The sequence below is a fragment of the Pseudomyrmex gracilis genome, unplaced genomic scaffold (genome assembly GCF_002006095.1).
Source record: "Pseudomyrmex gracilis isolate BER0280 unplaced genomic scaffold, ASM200609v1 scaffold_188, whole genome shotgun sequence".
NCBI lineage: Eukaryota > Metazoa > Arthropoda > Insecta > Hymenoptera > Formicidae > Pseudomyrmex > Pseudomyrmex gracilis.
The window spans coordinates 192,230-204,589 of NW_018020772.1; the positions used below are offsets into that span (position 1 = coordinate 192,230).

The 12,360-nt window shown below is 44.8% G+C and overlaps 1 protein-coding gene across 9 annotated transcripts in view; it reads right to left on the minus strand.

Moving 5' to 3' along the window:
* The window catches only part of LOC109858107 (homeobox protein extradenticle), a 56,286-nt gene that overhangs the window by 38,506 nt on the left and 5,420 nt on the right, over window positions 1–12,360 (minus strand). The gene's annotated exons all lie outside the window — the stretch shown is intronic.

Consider the following 12,360-nt stretch of genomic DNA (forward strand, 5'->3'; position numbering starts at 1 on the left):
GAGAGAGAGAGAGAGAGAGAGAGAGAGAGAGAGAGAAAACACAAGGCGCTCGATATCAAATCGTGGAAAAACCGTCGGTGGAAATATCGGGGATGAAACTGAAGACGCATTATTGTTGGCTCGGCCGCCTATAACCGTCTTTTTCTCTACTTTAATTTCGATAGATTTTTATCTCTTGCTTCTTCTTCTTCTAAGCTTCACGTATTTCTTTCGAGCGATTAAGCTAAGAATTAAAAAGAGTTTTTTCCTTTAAAGTAATAACACGTATAAAACGTTATCTCTAATACGGAAGGTTCTGCGAAATCTACGGCTCCGCTTGATATTGTACGTCCCCTCTGGTTTGCGAGCTGCCAGCTTAGCTCCTGTGTGATACGGTGTCATTATTAAAGATTCTTATTAGCGTGGCTGGTCGAGAGAAAGAGAGAGAGAGAGAGAGAGAGGTCGAAGTTGCCGCACATCTGGAACCCCGATATCGACACACGCACACACACACCCGCGCATACCTTTATAATACCGGCCTGGTAACGCCTGGTATACAAGGAAAGAGAGAAAGAGAAGAGAGAGAGAGAGACAAGGCGCAACTACTACTCCGCCGCGCTTTGCGGCTGCCAAGACATTTTTCTCGCAACGCCGCTGTGCATGCATAATGCATGCACATGCAGGAGGGCTCGGGCTTTGCCGCAGACTCCTTACGCGGCGAGAATTCGAAATCCTTCGTCGTGACAATTTTTCTCACCGCTCTTCTCCTCCCCCTCCCCCCCGTCTTCTCGTTTCCTCGTCATGATGATGGCCGTTCCGGTAACCTCCTCGCGTAAAATTGTCGGAATCAACAAAGATGATACCGCGCCGCGCGGCATACAACGTCCCCTACCCTCGTCGTGCATATCGAACAAAGAGTTTCTTCCTTCAGATTTCCCCGTCGATTCTTCCTTCCGCCGCTCATCCATGGAGATCGACGCTTATAGAAAAAAAAAAAAAAAAAATTCTCCCCCAAGAAAAAAAACAAGAAATAATAAATGATAAATGTGTCGATACATACAATATGTATCAGCGCAGGCACGTTCAGAATTGACGCTTCGAACGTGACGTCCGAAAATGAGACTTCGCACGTTTCAATAATTGAATACGCGGATTATTCGCAGACAGTATACGAAATCTTTCGTATTTTCGAACTTTTTAACTTCTGGAAAAAAAAAAAAAAAAAACGCGAAGAAACGCGTCGTATTCAAATAAGTTGTTTAAACGTGTCTCGGATGCTGTGTGAAGAATAACAAATGTTTTTGTTTTCTTTTCTCAAAAGAAATATCGAGCCGGTTTTTTGCGCGAGAGTTGGTCTCGGCGAAGGAGATGAATTTTAGATATACCTAATCATCTCTTCGGAAAGGCGGAGAGACAATAAAAAAGATTCGCCACAGTGTCGCAGCGAGTAGTCGCGGCGCCCCGCGCATCCCCAAATCAACCGTCATATTCGAGAGAGTGGCTCGGTCGTGGCGGTGCTTCTGCGGCAGACACACGGGACCTGTTGCTGTCGAGTTTACGGTGTTTTTACGAGCGACGTTACAGCCACCCCTGAGTACGGGGGTTGAACACACCCTAGCCGTAGAAACGATATCCCTCTCTTCATTGCCGAACCACCTATGTGAGCACTGTCGTTAGAGGAAGAGAGCGAACGATCGTTCGCTTGGTTCTCACGCACACAAACGACGTGTCGAATGGTATAACTTTTAATCATCTCCTGATTAAGGAAAACCAAATAATCGCGCGCTGCGCAAACGCGAGCGCTTTGTTGTGCATACTGAAATTTTATAGAAGACTTCTTGCGATCGCGAGAAAAAAGCAAAAAAGTTTAACTTAAGATTATTTATCCTTAAACAAACAAGACTTAAGGCTCGTTGAAATTGTCAACAAGAAATATTTATAAGGCCTTGCGAGCCATTCGCAGGATGTTTGTGCGGAAACTGTGCGTGTATATATATATATACACATGTAACGAATTCTACTTGTAAATTTTTACAAGTGAGTGTTTTTTGAATTGAAAAGATCCAGCATCCCGTGTGAATTTAAGAATTGAGATTTCAATTCAAAAAACACTCACTTGTAAAAATTTACAAGTAGAATTTGTTACATGTGTGTATATATATATACACACGCACAGTTTCCGCACAAACATCNTGCGAATGGCTCGTAAGGCCTTATATATTTCTTGTTGATTATTTATCCTTAAGTATATATGATTTCAAAGAACACGTAAAAATCACAAATGTTTTAAGACACTTTAAAAATAAAATAAGAAAGAGAGAGATTATTTTTTGAGAACAAAAAACACAAATTACACTAAACATACAAATTAACATTTATCGTCTAAAAAATTCGGAATTCGCTACGCTCTTATTTCGTCCGAGAGATAATCCCGTCTAGTACTCCCTGCGAAAGTATCGTTAGCTTATCTCGAAAAGCAACTATAAAGCGCCGTAACTGATTATACAATCGGAGCGAGGAACAGCGGCAGACGCATCTCGGAGCGAATTCCAGCGGGAATCAAACGACAAGTAGAAGAACAAAGTTCCGCAAAGATTCCGCGGCGGATAGTGAAACGCGTGTGCGGAAGAACGTCGCGTAAGAGAGCTGGCGAGAGTACGCGGGTTCCGGCGCTGACTTCCGGCGAGACTACGCGGCGCGTATACGCGCGCGGAGGATGAGTCGCAGCGGTAAAACAAGCGGTGTAAGTTTTGCGGGAGTTGCAAAAGTTCCTCCCGGGCTGTCGTAGTAACCGGGACGAAAGTTTCCAACTATACACGGAGTTTTGTCTCGCGCAATTAGAAGTTCCTTGTATTATTCATAGCTGACGTCGCGCTCTACGTTGTTCCTCCCCCGCTCGTTCCATCTCTTTCGCTTCTTTTCCTCTTTCCTCTGTCTCTCTTTCTCTTTCTCTCTTTCTCTATCTCTTTCTCTTCCCTTCTCCCGTTTCTCTTTCCCGTCTGTCCAATGTCGGTGGATGTTACCGCGCGCCGCTTCTTCGTAACGCGCAAAACTCAAAGACCACCGCGGCGAGAGAGGCGCAAGTCGCGTACGGTTCATGAATTTTAATGAAATCTCCAGCAACGAGAGATGGAAGCTCCTTCGCGTTTCCTCTCGCCCTGCTGCGCCACCCCACCGCGCGTCGCGATCTCTCCTCTCCCGCTCTTTTATCCGCTGGCACCCTTTCGCTGTATGCGTATACGGCTTGCATCGCTCGCGCCGCGCGAGCATCTTCGCCGCGTTGCTTCTACGTACCACGTTCCGCCCCCCTCTCTCTCTCTCTCTCGTAAATGGCGCGCACATCGCATCGCTAGCAGCAAGATCAACGGGGAAGACGCGCGTATCGAGATATATTTTCAACCACACGTGAGAATCTTCCTCGCGAGAACCGGAATTATCTCTCGCGAAAAAACGACGAAAGATTTAAGTCGTCGCGGAGTCGGAGGAAATTAAAATCGTACTTCTCTCGAATACAAGACAAAAAAATAAATAAATAAATAAACCTGCGAGATTTTAATTGTTTAAGAACAGCACATGGTGAGCTGATTGATCAGGAAGGAAAGAGTAACCCCCGCAATGTGCCGGGGGAGGGGGGGGCTCTCTAATTTGATTCGCGGTAAAATTATGCTCCGATATACTCCTTCGATGACGCACGACAAGGGAAAGAGGGAGGAAGGAGGTTCGCATTGAGGATGAGCTGTCACTCTCCTGTCATCTGGTACTCTGGCGGAATTGGAATGGAGTTAGATCAACGATAACGCTCGCATTTGCGCGCGACAGAGTAAGTGGCGTCGTCCACACGTGCGCGCGCGCGCGTACACACACACGTGAACGTGAACACACGCGCGCATAATCGCACGTTTCTTTTTGACGCGGACTGACAGTGGCGATTGTGAGGTCGTCGCGTGTCTGAAGTCGTCCGCATACATGAAAACGAGATAGCATGATACACACACTTATTTCGCGTCGAGAAGTAGCAGCGCGAGGTTATTGTTATCCCCTTCCCCTTCGAGGGTAGCACGCCATTCACTTGTCACTTCGGGTCTCTTTACTTGAGGAAAAATATAAGAGAGCGAAAGGCGGAGAACACACGCTAGGCAAACTAGTGAAACTTTGACGATAGAACGCTATAGGCGCTCACCTTGTGCGTTAAAATATATTAACAAATTTATTTTATTTACATTTTGTGAAACATATCACCAGCATTTTTCCGACTCTTCATCAACCGTTATCAAATTCAATTGCGCATATCATATACTGTAAATATAAATTTTAAAAATTTAAAACACCTATATAAATAAAATATAGAAGCAAATAAAAATATAATTCATATACGTATTAAGTGAAGTAAAAAAGTGAGAAAATAAATAATTTTTATATGTGTATATAAACACTCAATATAAATTGTTGTATGCGCATTAATGCAATAAATTTAAATCTCTCACTCGGTTCATATATCTTCCGTATACAAATTTAAAACGCAAAAGGCAAAAGTTAATCGTATATTTCTCGCGGACTTATTTATCTATTTTTTTTTAACGAGGGCATAGATGAACGAAAAGTAAATTTCTCGAAGGGGGTACACAACGACGATGACGAGTGGGGAACGAAAGGAGTGATTGGAAGTCGGATAGCGGAACGCTGTTATAGTATGGAGAAGGTGCATAGGGATGGAGGTTTTAGGTCCCAGCGGAGACGAAAAGGGCCTAACGATCCCGAGCTACGAGCTTCTCCTCGCCCCATGCAATCTCCATAGAATTACCATACGATTAAGAGAACGCGCCGGCCCACAGCGCGCGTATAAGAGAGAGAGTAGCCCTCGAGAGTCTTCCAATTAGCCTCTCGAAAGATCACTCTTCCTCTCTCGCGCATCCACACAGGAGAAGACGTGAATACATCGGTCGAGATAATCTGAGATTCTCCGATTTGGTCAAAACTGTGGCGCTCCGATAAATCGAGCGATCGTGGAAAAACATAACGCATGTATATCCGTACTAATAATTATCGTCCGATTCACGTAAAAAAAAAAACTCATTATAAAAGAATACAAGATTATTTAAAATCTCTACCGGTATCTATATGCGGCAATGTCTCGGTATATAAAAAATATACAATTTAATTATATTAACCGAAATTATACACACAATTTCACCTTCCATGACCCAAACTTTTTTCGTGAGTATAAACAAATATATGTGAGACCGGCAAACATACAACCTCCAGATATACATTAACAATAAATTTATTGTTTTCAAAGATTTTTTTTTTGACAATCGCGATAAAAGATCTCCATGGTTACGAGAGATAAACAGAGCAAGATGCATATGTCACATTGCTAAAAATAAAATTAGACTAAAAATATCGATATATCATGAACTTCGAAGTCACGCGAAACGATAAAGGGTTAAATAATAAATCACCATAAATATGCTAAAACTGCGGGATCGGGTCTGATGCGTGTTCCAGTTTTCCTATCGCTCTGGTGAATATATATATATATATGTATTTTTTTTTGTTTTCCAGTTATGGAGCGGCATACACACATATATCTCGCAATTGGGACTTCGTACGATCTCGAGCGCGCACTCGAAAATATTGCGCACGCACTCGCGTGCGAGCACGTAGCTAGTCCGCGCGAGTAGATTTTATACCGCACATCGTGACAAGCACAACACACCGGCAGCTTTCCGTCTCTCTCATTCTTCTCCTCTCTCCGCTCTTTCCCTCTTTGCTTGGTTTACGAGCTTATTTTACTGGATTTTTATGATATAACGTACCCGCACCTAGCTCGGGCTCGAAGTTTATAGGTTTGCGAGATTTTATCGTGGCGTAACGTATGGTTTGTTAAATCGACCTCTTGCGACTGTGTACGTACGTAGTGCAACGCATGTGTTACCGGTACGTGCGCGCGCGCGCGCGCGCTTGGCGTGTCACATCGCGAGCGCAACGAAATTCCGCAAAGCGGTGCTCTCTCGCTCGTCGCTAGCATGTTTATCGTTCGATTCGACGACCACGAAGTGAATCTGTTTATTTGGGCAAAACTTGGAGCGTTGACCCTCGCCGAAAAAAAAAACAGAGTCTATCTTTTGCCTCCCATCGACTTCAAATTAAAAACATCCAATAAGTAAACAACAAGCCCCATCCCCGCCACGGGAGCAGTGACCATAACGAGATGCCGACTTCCGGTCAGCAACTCCGTGCAATTAAAGCGACTTACTTAAATACAATTCCGCTAACGGTACTCCGCGATGCAATTGCCGTGCGCGGCTTGACAGCACAATAGTTTCTTATTCTCCATTCCATCTCTCTCTCTCTCTCTCTCGCGTTCCTCTTTCCTTGTATTAAAATATACCGCATTCAAGATAAGTCTCTGTATCCTACTTGACAACGTCCGCGGTGACGACGATTGTATCTCTCTACGTGCATTCTGAATCGGAATGAAACATGAAACATCTCAAGCGTGACATGTCAATGCGACAGTCCAGAATAAGAGAGAGAGAGAAAGAGAAAAAAAAACCCCAAAACGCGATCCTCGCACGAAACTCACGGGTGATTTTGCCGATAAAGTTTCAACGACGCGCGGCAGTAACTCCCGCGCGAACAATGTTTGACTACGTTATCTGTAAACGGGATGGTATTATGGTAATTTCGCTACTTGATAATGCGACTCGCCGCGCCTCTTTATCAGCATCTATGGGCACACACACGGTGCCCGTAATAACTCGCGCGTGTAACGCGCGCGGCCGCCGTCTTTTGCCCGTCATCGCGACGCGAGCCGCCGCCGTAATTAACGTAGTTACGCGTGACGCGCAACCCATCGAAGGTAATTAAGGCCGGTCATGAGAATCAAGAGAGAGAGAGAGAGAGAGAGAAAGGAGAGGGCTCTCTCGTTTTGCGCGAAACGAGAAACGCGCGCAGGAGAACGGTCGTTAAAAAGAAACGTTTCCACACCGCGCTAACGAAAGGAAGCCGTGCTTATGCACCTACATAGGACTTTGCGATTTACCGCGAACCGCGCGACTTTTTGCAATAAATCAGCGCGCGCTCGCGTGCATTACGGACTCTCTCTCTCTCTCTTTTTCTCTCGAATCGGACAAATCTCGTTAGTCGACTCCGTGAAGTTCGAGACATGAGAGAGAAAGAGAGAGAAAGAGAAAGAGAGAGAAAGAAAGAGAGAGAGAGAGAAGATGAGGCGAAGATAGAAAGAGAAGGAGAAAGCGAGAAAACAGGGAGAGAAAGAGAGAGAAAGAGAGAAAGAAGCAGAGGCCGGTTCACCTTGAGATGCTGGAACCCTATCTGCATGCGAGGATCGCAGATGAAGAAGAGACAGAGATGGAGAAAAGGAGAGGGAAGAAGAAGAGAAAAGCAAGAGAGAGAGAGAGAGAGAGAGAGAGAGATAGAGAGAGACAGAGAGTGAGCGCGGCAACAAGAAGAAAAGAAAAGCGAAGCTAGGGGAACGACATTCCAGCTGGAGCTGGAATGAGCGGCGTCAACCTCTCGAAAACCGAAGCCACGTTTCTTACACATATTGTTATAATAACGGAAGACGCTCACAATGACCTTTTTTTTCCCAATCAAACTCTCTGTTTATCTCTCGCCGTTTTCAACATCTGTATTATCTTACAATTTTTGCAACACCGGCCAAAATCCGCGACTTTGTGTTAAGAAAAATTACGGATCTCTCTCTCCCGAGATCCTATATATAATCGTATTCGTGTTTTAATGACGCGTTGCACAATCTCGACGAGAGAAACGCGCGCCGGACGACGACGCATTTTCGATTGTTCGCGTCGAGCAATCGCCGGAATTTTATTCGTCTTTCGATGAGTAAGGTTCAATGTCGCACTCGAGTAACAAATAGAAGCGAACGGGAATCATTAATTACACGGGAGATAAGGGTGAGGGTGAATTCAGCGTGAAATGCGCTCTGCGAAATCAAGGTCGGCCGGTTGCGGCGAAACGCAATGCGCTCGTGGCCTCAGTTTCGTTTCGCCTCTTGGATTAACATTAACATATCACGAAACCGCAGCGCGCAAAATGAAGGTTACGTGCGAGCGCCATTTGCGCAAAATCAATTTTTATTGTTTACGTGTTCGAAGAATCGCGAATAATCTTCGAGACGCTTTTTCTGATCACAAACAACGTGAAAAAAAACAAGCGACGCTACGCAAAACACAAAAAAACATCGTACGGATAAATCATGCGCATTATTGATGCGCAAACCAAAAAAAAAAAAAAAAAAAAAACAATTATTATTGGCCAGCGGTCAAAAAGCAGAGAATTTGCATTTTGTAAACGCGATTGTTTCGAAATTGCAAAATTGAGAATTCCGGCGACTATTATCATACGCTGTACAACAAAACGCCGGGGTTGTATACCGTGTATAGAGACACAAATATCCTGCGCATATTCAATTACGCGCGCGAATCGACGAAACGCAATGATGACGACCCGTAAGTCAGCCAATCGGAGTGCGGCGTCGAGCGGCGCGAAATCAATATCGGCCGATCCCGTGATTAACGGCAGCGTCGCGGATTATTATTCGGTTGAATTATCTGTTTGCTCGGCTCGCGGATTAATTTTGTTTCGTCGCGTTGTTTGTGCGTTCGCGCCGCGAAGAGGGTTTATCGTTCGGCGATCGCGTCCCGCGCTCCTCGATAAATTATTACAGGAAACGGTTGTTTATCGAGTTTGTTTGTTTTTTTCCTTCAGAGAGAGAGAGAGAGAGAGAGAGAGAGAGAGAGAGAGATTTTTTGACCTCGGCCGAGACTCTCGTGACATTCTTGAGGTCTCTTTGATACGAAACGTCATCGCACACGAGGGATTATGCAGCTGCTCTACGATGATCACAACGACGAGTTTGTCCCGTATAAAACGAAGGGAGAGAAAACGAAAAAAGGAATTGGGGCCGCGCGCCGGTTGAAAGACGAGTCGAGAAATCCCGCGGATTTTTCGGAGCCGGCGTTGTCTCCTTCGTTCTCTCCTCTCTCTCTCTCTCTCTCTCTTTCTTCTCTCACGGTATTCAGGATCTACGCCACCGTCCCACGGGAAATCGTACTGAGCGGTGCCGCTGGCCCCGAAACAGGTTTTCGAAGAGATCAGCGTTCCTACTATGTACTACACGGGAGAAAAGCGCCTCTTCCAATTTGACCGTGACAAATTGTAATCGGCGGATAACTGACTCCGCGAGCCCGATCGATCACTGTTACGCGCGATATCCGAAGAAGTGGGACACACACTCTGCTATTAGTGCGAATTAAATGGGGAGTCATGAAGTTGCGTGTCTCTCGTGTGTTTCGCTCGTCACGAATTATGTTCGGTTTCCGCTAAACGCGTACGATTCTCTCGTCTCACAATCGAGCTGATGAATCGAAACGTGAACAGGAAAAAAAATAGCCGAGAGCGCTTTCGATCGCGAGTCTAAAGCACATTGCGTGCGAATTATTTTTATTTTATACAAGAGTTTCGACGTATCTAATGCGAAATAACTCGATCTTTTGTTTTTTGTATTTTTTTTGTTTTATCGTATTCTAGGTTGCATAATGGAAATTCGATTGCACAGCAGGAAACGCGGATCACAACGTTTACACACAATCGAGAGTCGCAATATAATTTTCATGGAGCGGTAAAATTCCAGTCGTCATAGAAATCCACGAGGTTCATGTGAAATTTAAATTCTTTCGCACACAGAAAGACCGACAACGGTACCTAAAGATGAATATAAATCCGCGTGTTAAACGCAAAGGTCATCGCAAAAAAAAAAACAAAAAAGTCGGATTCCAGCCGTTTCAAAAGCGATACGTTACACGCTTGATACGTTCCTGATCCTGAAGTTACCAAAGCGACAACACGCGCGCGCGCGTAAGCGTGTGCGAGCGAGTGCGAGAGCCGATTATATTAAATGGCTGGTAAAATGGTCTGCTTAACATAGCGTTTATCTGCTCCTCTTGGTTTAGTACTTTTTCACTGCCTCGTCAGCCATCGCCCATAAACTCGACTACGACTATCGCGGCGTCTCTTTTTCCCTCTCGCGGCGCGCGGGAGAAGGAGAGAGAGCCTCTCTCTCTCTCGGTACAATTTTTCCGCGCGCACGCGCACACACCCGGCGGAACTCGTAAAAGATAGAGGACCATTAAAACGATTCATCGTCTCGAGTGCTCATCATACTTTGACGCTCTTTCTGTTTACGATAAACTCGAACCCCTTCTTTTTCTCTCTCTCTCTCTCTCTTCCTCTCTCTCTCTCTTTCTCTCTCTTTCCTTCCTCTCATCTCGTCGTCTCTGTTTTACGCGAGCGTAACGACCGCGAACCGGCGATCTACACAATCCGTCATCGACTGTTTTACTTCGCCACGTTCCTTTTTTGCGGTCGCACACACGCTCGCGTTACCCTCACCCCTTTGTTTCTAAACGCTTCTTTTAACGCGCGCAACCTGGGGAAGGGTTATTAATCACGAGAACGCGAAAAATTAAGTCACTCGAATTTCATATATATCGCAAAAATATTCAAGATCGTTTTACTCCCCGCGCTATTGTGCGCATGCTCCGAATTGGCAAATAAAAAAAAACCTCTACTTTTTTCAATAAAACTTATTTGCAAAAACCGAAATGTGTTTTTTTTTCTTTGAACAAAACGTATTTTTTTTTCTTCTTGTGAAGATTTCGGATATCCAGACTTTCAGATGGCGAACACTCCGGTGTCACGCGGAGAGTCACTGAGAGAAGTTACCGGCTCCGAATTTGAGACGGAGACCTAGTAACTTGTGGAATATAATATTGATTTTTGTTATTCCCCGCGCAAAGAGAGAGCGAGTCGTAGAAACGATCGTACCATGATGTGCGAGAACAATGGCTAAAAAAAAAGATGTAAAAGAAAAATCAAGAAGCGTTTGGTGTTTTCAATATACCAAAGCTGCAATCGTATCGGAAAAGCGCTCTTGCCGCTTTTTCGTTACGGTTGCAGCACCCCTCCCGTAACATTTGAACACATTGTTGAAACAATCGAACAACTTTCACAAACTTGGAATGTGACTGTGACGTCACAGTTTCAACTCCGGCAACCAGAGATATACCCCCTTACACTCTCGTCGACTGTTTCGTGTGAGTGAGACTGTGTGTGAATGTCTGTCTGTGCACGCAAACGTATTCCGTCCGAAGAAGCGACGTGAAAGAGGGTAAGTTCAGCACATGAGGGGCGTGGTGTGGTCTTTCCACTCCCGCGCTGGGGAGCGAATACTTTTGACGTAGCCAGCAACCTCCCACCGATCTTCGATCTCGGAATTCCCATCTCTTCCATTACCTCCCCACTCTCTTTATCTCTTTTCTCTCTCTCTCTCTTTCTCTCCTCTGTTTCGTCCACGATTACAAATTCTCCCCCCAAAATAATTGCGCGTTTCGCGGTCTCTTGATCCGTGCGTAAAAGTAATCCAAACATCGCATAAAAATTATGTTTACGAGTTTCGAATGGGCTCAGGGGTCGCGCAACAAGGGTAGTCGAAGGGTACCCGGGTTTTCTCTCTCACTCTCTTTCTCTCTCTCCCTCTCTCTTTCTCTGTGCAGATAGGGATCTCAGGCGATATCTCGATTTCGGCCTATCGCGCTTATGAGCTGCAACGGTTTCGTACGTCGACGATATTATCCGCGAAATTACGCTCGTTCCTCGCTCGTTCGCAGATTGCATTCGAAGCTCGTAATTCTTGATGACTTTCAACGTGCTAAGAATACACACCACACTTACAGCACACTCTTATCACGTCTATTATCGCGTTTTGTCTTTTTTTTGTTGTTGTTGTTTTTGGAACGCGATTATATAAAGAGAAATTTTCTTTTTAAGAAATATATTTTTCTTTTTAATCGAAAAAACTGAACGCGCCGGGAAACTCAATGCGCCATGGTTTTTTAATCGATTTCGAATTACAAAAAAAAAATTCGCAATTTAAAAATCAATTCTAAAAGCACAGCCGGTCGCCGAAAGTCAGCGGCCGCCGTAGTTTAAACAAGACCGATGATTTATGACCGCGCGGTATAACGCGCACATCGAAACGGAATGAAACTCCACTTGCGGAGCGGAGATATAATCAATGACGCTGCAGAAATAATAATAATACGTTTCTGTGCAACATTCGTTCTCCACGCGAAGTGCACGCGCGCGCGCGCGCGCGCAAACACAAACGCGCTGCTTGTTGTGTTTCGACATTGAAGTTTTCCAATGAAACTTCAGTCTTTATGTAAAAAAAAAACAAAAAACAACGTTGCAAATGCAGGTTTATCGCGTCGAAATTGACTCATTAAAAAATTCCATTTATTCGTTAGCGCGAAGCGAAATAAACGAGTCGTTACGCGC